This window comes from Uloborus diversus, chromosome 3 (assembly GCF_026930045.1).
Source record: "Uloborus diversus isolate 005 chromosome 3, Udiv.v.3.1, whole genome shotgun sequence".
Classification (NCBI taxonomy): domain Eukaryota; kingdom Metazoa; phylum Arthropoda; class Arachnida; order Araneae; family Uloboridae; genus Uloborus; species Uloborus diversus.
In genome coordinates, this window is record NC_072733.1 from 155,028,302 (window position 1) to 155,041,700 (window position 13,399).

Sequence of the window (13,399 nt, forward strand, 5' to 3'; positions counted from 1 at the left end):
GAAACCTTTCACATGTTTTGCAGAATGGGATGGAGCGACATTTTGCATACAAATCCTGCGCATATATTTTTTTCGTGAATGCAATAAAACCTCATATCATTTTAAGCATGTGTGTGAATTTTTACTTATCTTCCGTGTATTTTTGATTTTTCAAAATGTTCTCATTTTCTGATCACCCGGTATGTATGGATGATTTCAGGCACAAAGGATAACAAAACTACGCATAACTTTATTTTCAACATATTACTATGAGAACATATGAAATTAAAGAATCAAAGAACTAGCCACAAAAGAATTTGAGGTGATCTAGGATTTAGGTGAGGTTGGCAGATAATGTTCGTCACTTTCAAAAGGTTTTTGGGAGAGCTGCCATTGTTTGTTCTTGAGAGGTTTTTGATTATTGAGTTGTAACTGTGAAAAATCACATCGAAGGTTACTTTCCATGTCCAACTTTGCTCGGGTGTTTCGACTCGTAAGAAAAGGCGAAGCTCCCAAAGTACACCGCCGAAGGCAGCTTACACCAACCCACTGTACGCAGGTTTCACGAGCCACCGTAGGCAGCGAGGTCGGGGCGGTCACCGAAGACAGCTAATCTAGCCATCCCGGTGACTAGTATTTATATAGAAACCGAAGGAGCAACTTGAAACTTAATGAATGTATTGTTATTGGAATTTTTCACAAGAACTATATACACTTTTCTGATACAAACTGAAAAGAATCCTACCACTGGGAGAATGTACAAGCCCACAAGATTAGTAATCTAAACAAGAACTAAAGCTTCTACCTTGATTATTTAGACGCATTGAAATTAAACCAAATACCCTAATGCTTCTTCTTTTCGGCTTCATGAATGATCCCTCAACCTCCTTTTATTGCTTCTGTAAATAAATCATAACGATTAAAATTAAAAGAGAAGAAATTTAAAAGTATCAATAGAAGCTCTTTAATGTTTTCCAATGCTTTTTTTTTGTGTGAATTATGCCAAAGTCTTTCACAGTTATGATCATTTCTTCAATTTCAGGTCTCTCTGTCTCATAAACCTGAATAACCGAATGAAATTCACAGATTGTAAACATTATTTATATCGATATACGAGGAGGGACCCAAAAGAAACCGGACTAATGGTGCGATGCCACATGCCAATCCTAGATAGTAGAGTGTTCTCCAGCTAGATGGCTCAAGCAGAGACCTTCACAAACCAGCTGTGCAAGTGGCGTCAGTTTAGTTGATAACGTCTGATTGTAGTGTTGGTTTTCTCAGGTGTTGTTGCTTTCCGCCTGCGAACTCATTATGGCAGATTTAAAAGAAAAAACTGTAATCTTGAAATTTTGCTTCCTGCTTGAAAAGTAGACAACGGAATAGCTTACCAAATGCTTCATTAAACTTTCAAGAACGATGATATGAGCCGTACACAAGTTTTTGAGTGGCTCGGGAGCTTTAAACGTTGTAGCATGAATGTTGAAGATCATGCTCGCTCTGAGCGCCCTTCAACGTCTCGAAATGATGAAAATGTTAAAAAAAATCTGCCAAAAAATCAACGAGAGTTGTCGTTTTACGATTGACGAAACTTTAGAAGAAGAATGAGTTGGAGCTCGCGCGGGAGATCAGAAGAATGGTTCCTTCACCATGATAACACTCCCGTACACACAGCCTTCACTATTAACCACTACTTGGCCTCTCAGGGGTGGCCAGTCGTTCCTCGACCTCCGTATTCGCCAGACCTAGCATCCTGTGATCTTTTTCTGTTTCCGAGGATGAAAAAAAATTCTGAAAGTGAAGTGTTTTGATGATGCTGAGGCTGTAAAAACTGCTTCGCAACGGGCATTGGACATGGTCAAAGTTAAAGAGTTCTAGGGGAGCTTCTAACAGTGAAAAAAAAAAAAAAGAATTAACAAGTGTATTGCATCTAACGGTGAACACTTTAAAGGAGACTAAATAAATTTTGTGAATAAACTAATATATAAATATTTTAGAACAAAAATCCGGTTATTTTTGGGTTCCCCCTCGTATAAGTCTTACCTTGGCAAATTTCATGTGAATGCTGCTTCTCCCTTTTAAGTTACGAGCTGTCAAAAATATTCACTTTTGAAAAATTTCAAAACAAAGTAAAAAAACAGTCTGGTATTTCTTGGAGAACATGTTTGTATAGTAAAATATCATACATAAAAAATAATATCTTCCCCTGTATGAGATAATTATTTTGAAAACTCGTATTTTTCTTACTATCGCTTGCTTTCGCTTACTTCACTTAGTTTTAAAAGGCATTCAGATTTTTTTTTTTTTTTTTTTTTTTTTTTTTTTACTCCGATAAAACCAGTAATTTACATAACTTGACCAGAAAAACTTCCAGAGCTCAGTAGTTTTGGAATTCTTTGTATATCTCTATGAATTTCAGAAGCATAAGGCATTTTGTAAACCATTCAATTTTGCTAAAATGGGCTAACTCGCAGTTTTTGACTAAGCATAGCTTGAGAAAAAAATGAGTTACATCTTTTCTGTAAGTGGATTTTATGTCCTTGGATATATATTTTCTTGATATAAAATTTGAAGAAAATTAAAAATAGTCCGGCAACCTATATTAGTCGAAAGTTTGAGGAATGACCCAACAACGAAGTTTGTTTACCCTTTTTTGTTCTACTGAAGTACCGACAAGAAATGAGTTTCAGAGGTATGAGAAGAAACGCACTTTTGGTTTCCCACAAACATTATTAAAACTTATTTGTTTGACGTTAGGCTACTGGTTAAAAAAAATGCTTGATTTTCAGCGGTGTTCAATCATCTTAGACGGTTGAGAAATGTTTTCTTGATTGTAGATTTTGAACTGACAAGACTCTTGACATGAATAAGTGAGAGAGGTTTTTTACCTTAGTATATAAATGAATACGAGTTATCATTGTTTCCCCGTATTCTTAACCAGGACCGGGGGGGGGGGTGCATAAGTGAAAAGTGAGATTAAAAGAGAGCGCGTAAAAGAGAGAGGTTAAAGCTTGACCACGAAATGAAGGCGGATGACCTTGAAGCGAAACATCATTTGTATCATTTGTAATAGGTAGAATCTGCCAGAAAGCACCGAATAGTAAGAGGCATGGTCTCGCTAACCTATCTATTCCAACATTATAACAAACAACCTATTACACATGATGTTTTTGCTTCAAGGTCATCCGCCTTCTTTTCGTGGTCAAGCTATACTTTAATTACTCGCGACAATAACAAGTGCATTAAAAAATTATTGTTCGCATATAATAAATGCAACAATGTCAATTCGTACTTGTTATTAAGTGGTTTATATTCGAAACACTAAACTAAAATATGAAAAATCAAACTTTTTTATCTATTCTATTAAAACCTGAACGCGTTTGTGTGTGTGTGTGTGTGTCTGTGCCTGTATGCGTGTTTATGAGTGTGTGTCTAAATGCGTGTCCATGTGTGTGTTGGTAACCCTATCGCCTACGGACTGGCAATGTCTACCAGGTCAATACCGGTATCGTTGGATACAGGGCATCTAGAAGAAGCAATTCTGCCCTGTCTCACCCCTCTAAACCTAATGGAATCGGAGATAAGGAGCCAGATATCCATTTCTGAAAGAATCCCGGTGCTTTTACCACTGGATGTCTTCAGAACATCCAGGGGTAAAAGCATTAAAATCATCAATTGTCATCCGTAGCTGGCGGACGGTGGTTGGTAAGCGAAGCGAGCGGGGGGCGGGGCCCAGTAGTCTAATAATAAATACTGTGGCTAGATACTGAAAACAAACTTTTAATCAAGAAGTTAGCGCGGGATTCCATGCGCTATGTTTTCTGGATCGCTGCTTTAGCAAATTTTGTCAATTTATACGGTAAAGTGCTCTTACTTTCGCTAATTCTCTCAACTTAAATGCAAATTATGTTTTGGTACAAGTATTAGACTTCCTAATTCTAGTAAGAAGCATAGAAGCTACTAAATTAAGATACATGTTTATATGAGATAAACTCGAATAGACTGAAGTACAAAAAAGTGCAAAACAGTAAAGTAAGTGTATGTCAACGTCAACAAACCCCTGCTTGATGGAATCAGATTTTGCTAGTGACTTCTTAACAATAGGTTAATAAAGAGCCGAATAAATGTTAGAGGGGTGATAGTAGCTATTAACACAAGCAATGTTTAAAATGTTTGTGCGATGCGTTCTAAAATCTACGGTCAAAATTCACTCAGTGTCAGACAAGAAGGGTCGGATTAAGGATTTGGAGACCCATAGGCATTTGAGTGATGAGGCAGGCACGTAGCTAGAACTTTGTTAAAGGGGGGGTCCAAGGTTGCACGAACTTCAAAAGAGGAGGCATGCTAAAGCAGAATTAGTAGCTGATAGTTACACAAGATAAGATAAATCCAATTAAAACTGATTATTAAAATATGATAATTAACTAAAATTAATTAAATAATTGAAATTAATGGAGCCATTAGTTAAAATTAGTTAACAAAAATTTTATATTAAGTGGTAAATTAATTATTGAAAGTTTGTAAATTAACATTAAAGTGAAAGTTATCACACACAAAGTTTCCAAACACGGGTGAACCTCTGTCCTCCTGAAAATGAGTGAAATATTTTCTATTAATAAAAAGGGCACATTAAAAGAAAAACGGAAAACGAAAACTGTTCTAGAAATTACTTGGAAAATGCATGCGATAATTTACTAAAATATTAAAGCTTTGTAATATATTTCAACAAAATATGTACATTTGCACTTATGCCATTTTATTTGAAAACTAGAAAGTAGCCCATCAAGGTATGACGGGTGAAAATTGCTTCAACTCTTCTACATTTGAACGAAGCAATTGCCTGTTTGGTAATATTTTGATAGTTGAAATTTTAACTCTAACACCAGTGGATTAACCCTAAACTCCGGTAGATAGCGTTCATTGTTTTCGTTTCTTCATTCCTCTGAGATGACACAGTCTTACCAGTAGAACTGTTAAGTTACCGGATCGAGTTCAGCCTTGTCACAATAAAGCCTTTCCCTGAATGTTAATCATTACCAAAACATATTATCAAATTACATATCATGCCGTGGCGCGAATTCATTGTTGAAACACGCGGGTTACTCGATCATCGGCATTATTTATATGAGGATAAATATATCTATGTCTATGGAGTCGAATGTATAACTATATGAATGTTATATAACGTAACTCTGTCCGATTTGAACAACATTTCAGGCAAAATCCCACAACTCTCTCAACGAAAATATTAACAAGGTTTCATTTAAAAAGCTTGAATTAGTTTTTATTGATTTACATTTATAATATTCTTTTGATAATGCGAAATAGAATGATATTTCCAATCTTATCCGTTTTATAATTATCATTCCTTTTCATCAATTAAAAGCTTGAACAAACTATTAACTCTTTGAGAGACGGAGGCTTCCTTTGATGCAACCATTTTTTTATATATATAATTTTTTTTCTTTAGCCAACTGACACAATGATTCCAGTTAGCTGAAATAAAAAAAGAGAAGCAAGAAATAAATGGGGTTCTCAAGTGAAGTCACTATTCCTCAAAGGGTAAAAGCTGTTCGAAAAAATTTTAAATATTGGAAAAGGCGTATTGCCGTTTTTTATCATTTTTTTTTTTCTAATGGGGCTGTGTTAGAGGCTTTAGCCTTTTGCGGAACAAGTGAGAACCAACCATATGGCATCCAGTCATTCATATGCCACCATTAAGGCGCGGATGTGAATGTCAGAGAAAAATTTGATGTCCAGTTTCCACCAGATGGAGACACCTGAGCTCTTTTCGATGCGAAACTGCAAAAGAAATTTAATTTTGTCAAGAGCTCAAACGACCTAAGGGATCTTTTACATGCCGATTAATGGAATGTATACCTAATGAATTAAATTAAACATCTGTGTGATTTTATTTTAACAACGTGTTGTTAATTTTAACAACAATACATATCATATTTTACAACGCAGGCAATGATTTTTTTTCTTTAATACGATGTTAGCAAAACACTTTATTGCAAGAAATAGCAAATATCTTTAGCTTGAAGAAAATAAGAGTCGAAAAAATTAAAAAAAAAAAGCGATATAGAAACGAAAAACTCAAAAAAATTTATCTCGTATTCACCTTTTTTGTTTCTTTGCTTGTAGCGCAATAAATAGCGGTAATTTTCACCTAGCAATTTATAGTTAAATGCATATGCCTGTTTTTTGTTACGTTTAATGCTACCTTCACAATTTACTAAAGATGGATGCATAGATGCTAATTAAATAACTTCTCAGTACAATTGGAATACAAATATGCTTTTTGGGACAACATCGAATAAGAGATGAGAGAGAGAGATAATTTTTCTTCAATTAAAAAACTGTTTTTCTTTTGGGATCATAGAATCACAATTCAGTAAGATTTAAAAGTATTAATTCGTAATAAATTACTTATTACATGCTTTAATATGGCCGAACTTGTAATTTCATAAACTGATCACAGAAAAATATTCAAGTAATTTTCAATTATTTTTCTATAAAATTTTGATTCCGCAAAAAATTCGTTACATCAACTTCAAGTTTTATTTATTCATTTATTTTATTTATTTTACCTTCAAACACGAATTCTTTTTGGGCATTTAATATGTTCAATGATCATGCTTAAATATTGGGGGGGGGGGGGGGGGGCGGGGGGGGGGGGGAAACATCAGAAAAAAAATCTATGTAATTTGTTACTCAGAAAGGAGAGAAATGTTAAAAATAATCTAAAAGTTCAAATAAAATTGTTATCAAAATATAAAATGAATCTGAAATGAACCAAGTCAAAAATATAAAGAATTAAAATGAAAAAAAAAAAAAAAATCAATAATTTTTTCTCATCCTCAAGCACATGAAATGTGTAGAATTTCTTTTTTCACTGCTGGCTTAGAATCTAAAATTAGTTTTTAAATGGAAAAACACATTAACACGTAAAATTGCTTGTATTTTTAAGAAAACTTTAAAAGGGAGCACTGCAACTTACCTAGTTTGGGTAAACTTGATTTTCTTTTGCATATATTTTTCTTCAGGATATGTTTCCTATAGGTATGATGTAGATAAAAACTGCGTGTTAAAACAGAAAAGAATCGGAATTCAATTACTGATTCACCAGGAACGCACCTCACTCTGGCTGTCTTTCGTACAACATGCGTCTACGAAATCCACGAAAATCCAAAAAGAAAAGAGAAAGAAATGAAGAAAACCACGCCAATGAGCCTGTGGGATACAGCGGAAGTGGCAATAAATGCTTGTTTTTACTTTGCCAATGGCAATTTGATGGACCAAGAAGAGGGACTGAATTTCAAGGTCACAGGACCCAGCTGGTTTGAAAGTCGAAAGGGACATTTCCCCGTTTCGGACGGAGTAGGTGACACAGCAAAAAGCAGACGAAAATTGGGAACCTGCAGTTGTTGCACGAGGTTCTCGTGTTCTGAATTGACTCAAGCGCTGAGAAAATTGCCGATTACTGGGAATATTTAAGTGGAAAATGCAGGGTGTTATAAAAACATTCTCTTTCGGAAAAATTTTGTTGATGCGAGATGCAACAACTGAGAAAAAAGGACAGGGGTCTTTCGGGAAGGGGGGGGGGGGCCGGACCCCATGGACCCACCCCTTGGCTACGTCCTTGGATGAGGTCGTCTACATACGTATTTCATAATAAAAATCCTAAATAACTAAAAGACGAGGAGAAGAGGGGGGGGGGGCGTCAGTAATAAAATATAAAGTTATAAATCCGAGGTATAGCTTATTAGATACGTAGAAAGATAATTAACAATATGAACTAATGTATATATAATATTCGCAATCAAACAGGTTTTTTTTTTTTTTTTCAGATTTTCATTACAGTATATTGTAATAGCAATAAAATATGTAGGAGTGATACATATGATGAATACACACCATAATATAAGATTTCGTCAATTTTCCTAGCTGCAGTAAGACGTAAATATCAAAGGTGTTTAATTTTAAATGAAACTAAATATAGTAGTCTTGAGCGACTTTGACATTTGAAAAAGATTAAAATTTTTAAAGAAATTTTTTTACAGCTTTAATATCAACTGAATTATAAGACTTTATAATAACTTAAATTAAAGTTAATATAGTCTTGCTATAGGGATGTATGAATGTACTCTTTTTTTTTTTAAACAGGTTTTGTGACTCGTAATTTTGGTTTCCAAATTCAGTGTCCACCGTGCCAATGCTCATATGCCTTATCTAGTCGTGTGTCCATGGACCCATTGAACCCATTGTGCACCAAAGTGTGTATTTATTTATAAACTATAAATAGTTAAGAAATTGATACACACCTTGGGGCCCCTGCTCCATGTTCCCATGCCTTAATCTGACCCTGTGTTCATGATTCCGTGGGACCGTGCGTTAACCAGCTTTTTGCACAAAAGCGTCTATTAATTTAACAATAGCGAATAGCTTTTTCCATGTTAAAGGAAACGAGCATCGAAAACAACAACTGCGCTTCGAAAACTTTCACTCCGTGTTTCGTGTGACTTCTGCCTCCTCTTCTTTCATTCATTACTCTATAAAAATGCCTAAGAATGTCTGCCGCGTGCCAGATGTAGGCGCTGAAGTGTCGTGCGTTACTTTTGAGGACATCGATTGGCATTTCGTTAGTTAACCAGGTGTGCGTGACAACAAGTTCTCATTTCAACGCCACCTGCTCTCAGCTGTAGAGTCAATTGTCCAAGTTCATTTTTTGTCATATAGCGGAAAAGCAGTGCGTGAACTTGGAACACGCCTAAGTAAACTTATTCAAATACGTCTTTTCTATTTATATGCAAAGACTCGTGTAAAATTGCGAAGAGAAGGTAAGGAATTCTGCGAACAGCCTCATTTTACTACATAAAATTGAAGTACATCTGAGCAACAATCTCATGAATTTTGTTTTGTCGGTCACTGTCTGGTTAATCTGCGTATCACTGTGCTTCTGTTTTCTTTATTAAGTCACAAAAAGTTAGCTGAGGAAAAAAAGGAAGAAGAGAGTAGTTGAGTTTATTGTGTGGCTTATTTTTTAAATTAGGAATCGCATATTTAAACAATCTATATCAGGTAAGATAAATAAATACCTTTGTGCTGAATAGTAAAGTCAGAACAAACAACGTAAGTAGAAGCACAAATTTGTAAATTACAGCAGACACGTGTTTCGGCGTTACAGGGAACGCCTTTTTCAATGCAAAAAATAATGAGCTTATGGATGAAAAGACATCCGACAAAAGACATCTTTTGTCGGATGTCTTTTCATCCATAAGCATTGAAAAAGGCGTTCCCTGTAACGCCGAAACACGTGTCTGCTGTAATTTACAAATTTGTGCTTCTACTTACGTTGTTTGTTCTGACTTTACTAATCTATATCAGGGTTGGCGAGTAATTTTAGGTGATGTCCAGATACATCTGAAAATTGTTATCGAGGTCCAAAAAAATAATCCCTTAAAAAACTTTATTTATCGAGTAATATGAAATACAGCAGCAGGGGCGCCTCAATGGGAGGTCACTGTGACCTCCTCAAAATTTCCTTACTCGGCAGATTTTGTCAGATGATTCGGCAAAATTATCATCATTCGGAAAATTTTGCCTGGCGATTTGGCAAAATTATCGTCATTCGGCAAAATTTGGAGTTCCATTCGACAAAATTATCATCATTCGGTAATTTTGTCAGACGATTTGGTAAAATTATCATCATCGGCACAGTTTGGAGTTTCATTCGGCAAGTTGAGAGTTTCCGCCTTCCAAAAAATGTAACTTTCTCCCCTGTACAGTAGACATATTTGTGTTCAATGGGAGACATAACATTAGTGTTTTTTTTTTTTTTAATTTAAAGTTCGGTTCATTCTGGAAGCAACTAATGCGAAGAGTCTTCTAGGTGAACAGCTGTTAATCTCAAGCGATTTTTTTCTTCAAAAAAAAAAAAAAAAAAAAAAAATCCTTTTCGAAAACGAAGTTTTATAACTATAAGTGAAGCTAAACATAGTAACCATGTAAATGGCTAATATTTTGCAATTATCTTACCTCATTTTTCTGTAACATGTTTTATTCAAAATTCTTCCGGAGATGCTGTTTTATGAGTTTGCAAAGAAATGTTTTCCTGCAAGTCAATTATTTCCATTCAGAGAACAGATGACTTTATAAAATTGAATGGCTTTGAGACCATATCTGTCCATTCTGCCGCTGAAGAACTTTCAAAAGGCGTTTTAATAAATAGAGACAACTTTTTTACATCTGTAAAATCTTGGAATCGTATACGCAATTCCTTCTACAAATCAGAGATGAAATACGAAAATGTTCTAACTTCTGGTTCAGAATTATTTTTAGATTCAAAAACTGTTGGAAAATGAAGGAATTCATTTTTTGTAATGTCGTTTTGAAAGATGTCTAGCTTTCAACTGAAGGAAGACTCATTTTGCATTGAATAGCATTTCCTGTGTCCTTGCAGTTAGGTAATAAGCGCATTTAAATGTTTCAAAATTTCATTCAAGAACGCCACAGTTAGTAAACTGCTTTCGTTTCTTATGAACTCAAAATGATTTCTTACTTCTTGACCATCCAACTTTTTAAGAAGGAAGTTACTTTTACCTCCCCAAAATTTTCAATCACTTGACCTTTTCTTAGCAAACATTGTTACATTACAGCAAGTTAGAATGTGCCGAATCACCCTCAGCTAGAAACTGGTTAAATTCTCTGAGCTGCAGCGCAGAACGAGACCTCATAAAATTGATTAATTTGATCACGCTGTTCATTCTTTCTTTCTGAATTACACTTAGTTTACCACATAGGGCTGCCTTGTGAATTATGCATTGATAAGACAGTAACTGAGCATTCTTATCCTTGATTCTCCTTACAAATCCTTATCTTTGCCTGCCATTGCTTTGGGCCCCGTCGGTTAAAGGGGACCATTTCATCTTTTCATCATAACTAATGTTAGATTTTGTCATGAATTAATTAAATATTTTGAATTAATATTCACCGCTAGAATTGCCTTTTGACGGCTAGATTGCTAGCCCCCTATTAGCTATTTACCCTATTAGCAATTTTTCTGAAAAAATCGTAATCCGATAAAAGGAGCCAGCTTGGCAATAATTTACAGCTCAAGCATGCGCAATTGCTCAGATTCAGCTAAAGCAATTCAACTTATTGGCGAAGTATTTTTCCGTTAATGTTTACCAACACGTGCTTCTCGTTCTCTTCGTAAGAAAAGTTTCGCTAAAGAAATTAAAATTATTATCAAGTTGTGCAAATTGCTAAATAGTACTGATAATAGTGGCGGATGGTTTAAAGTGGACACTTTTAATGATCTACATGAAACAATTGGTTCGTTTAAATAATGGATTTATCTATGTAAGTACTGATAAGTTTTTCTTTGATCAAAGTAATAATAGTAAATGGAAAAAAAGGTAGACTCCGCTTTATGTGATCTTTACATCGTTTAATGTTATTAGTTTTCAAATCAGGAGTTACGTTTGAAACGATCAGAAACAGGTTCGCCTACTCAAGATTTTACGAAAAAAGTTAACCAAGAAATTTTAAAAAGACAGGACTTACTTCAGATATGATTTCTGTAGCCACATTCGAGAGATCGAGTTATAGAAGGTTCAAAACATCCCCGTAGCTTCCACTTTAAAATAATCAGTTTGTTAAATTTTCATTGTAAAACAGATGGAGGATGGAACTCGTGAGTTAAAAGAAGATTGTCTTGTTGTTGGGCAAAATCCTAAATATGTTAGTATGAGGAATGCATTGAAACTGTTGAAAACATACCACGGAATACAACACCGATTCGGTGAATTAAATTTTTTTTTAATTACGATCTATTACAAATGATCTTCTGAAAAATTGGAATCACTTAATCGATGATTTTTTAAGGATTGTATAATTTTTATGTGTTAATTTAAAAAAAAATACAATCCAACATAAATGCAAGAAGTTTTAGTTTCTTTTTTTTTTTTTGAAACTTAAAAGGCATTATATATATATTGGTAAATTTCGCTAATTTAATGATTCGTTTATCGTTACCAATCAGTTTTTGTTATCAAAGTTATTGTGTTCCAAAGTGATCACATTAAGCGCGTCTACTGTACCTGAATATATTTTTGTAATTGTTGACATATATCTTTCACTAAATGTATTCAGGAACTAAGTAAAGTTAAAAAAATAAATGAATTAGATTTTCTCATAATTATTGATAATTTTCACTAAATTTCAAATGTTTTATGCAGTTTAAATCAAAATATTGTGACAGAAGGGTCTAAATGTAATCAAATTTAATTAATTCTGTTACTTTTTTCAACTGTCTAAATCAAAAAAAAAAAAAAAAATTCTGTTCTGTAGATGAGAAATAAGGTGTTGATTTCCGAGGGTCCCCCTAAGTGCAAGGGCGCACACCCGGCAATATCGCGGAGACCTCCCCCCCCCCAAAAGCAAGAGCTCCTCCAAAAAATGAGAGAAATATCCCTCCAAACATCCCCCCTAAAACTTTCAATTTTCGTAGTCTGCACCATGACCTCACCCCCCACAGGTTGGGGGTACCTATGGGGGCCCCCATAGGTACTATACCCCCCTGTAATTTCATTAAAGATCAGTTGTCTTTACTATTCACTGAAAAACATCAACGCATATTTGAACCAGATTTTTGAACTACACTGCCCCTAACAATATCTCCACATGTTGTTGTTCACTACTTTTTGAGAAACAGTAAATTAATTACTTTCCCACATCATTCAACTGTTAAAAAATGTTTGTTTATTACAATCTATATCCTAAGAATGAAATAAATGATTACAATTTTTTATCTTATTTTGGGCAAAATTTTATTTGCTTATCGAATAAAGATAAAACAGTTACTATAATCAGTGGCGTACCTAGCATGAGTGACACCCAGGGTGTCACCCCCCCCCTCCCTTACAAACTCAGAAAAAAAAGTTTTATACATTGATAAATGAAATTCTTAAATCCAAATTAGTATCAGCCCCCTCCAAAGGGTGTCTCACAGCGCAAGTGCTTCCCTCTCCCCGTGGTGATGCAACTACGTTTGATAGAGTCAATATAATTTTCAAAAAAGGGGGAAATTTTTCTGAATTTTCGCATTTGTATCTTTCAAAAGTTTGCCATTGCACTTTGGATCCCCTTGAAGGATGATACCCGTGGTGGATCCCCCCCCCCGTAGTGTCGCCACTGCTATTATGATGGATGAAGTCCATCTGAAACCGCTTTTTGACTTTAAGAAGGAGAATATACAACCTTGTGCGAATTAATGGAATCAAGCCAATTTTTTTACAAAATCACCTTTATTTACATCATTTAATTATAAAATCAAAATCACTACTTAGTATGCCCCCTCCCTTTTTTTTTGTCCAGCACCATTTTCACTCTACTTGGCATGGAGTCAACTAGAGTT

General features: G+C 34.8%; 1 long non-coding RNA gene across 1 annotated transcript in view; it reads left to right on the forward strand.

Moving 5' to 3' along the window:
- The first annotated feature begins 8,693 nt into the window (after positions 1-8,693).
- Positions 8,694-13,399, forward strand: part of LOC129219205 (uncharacterized) — a 47,204-nt gene continuing 42,498 nt past the window's right edge. Inside the window, exon 1 of the long non-coding RNA XR_008580377.1 lies at positions 8,694-8,819. This is a non-coding gene — a long non-coding RNA (uncharacterized LOC129219205). The remainder of the gene's footprint in view (positions 8,820-13,399) is intronic.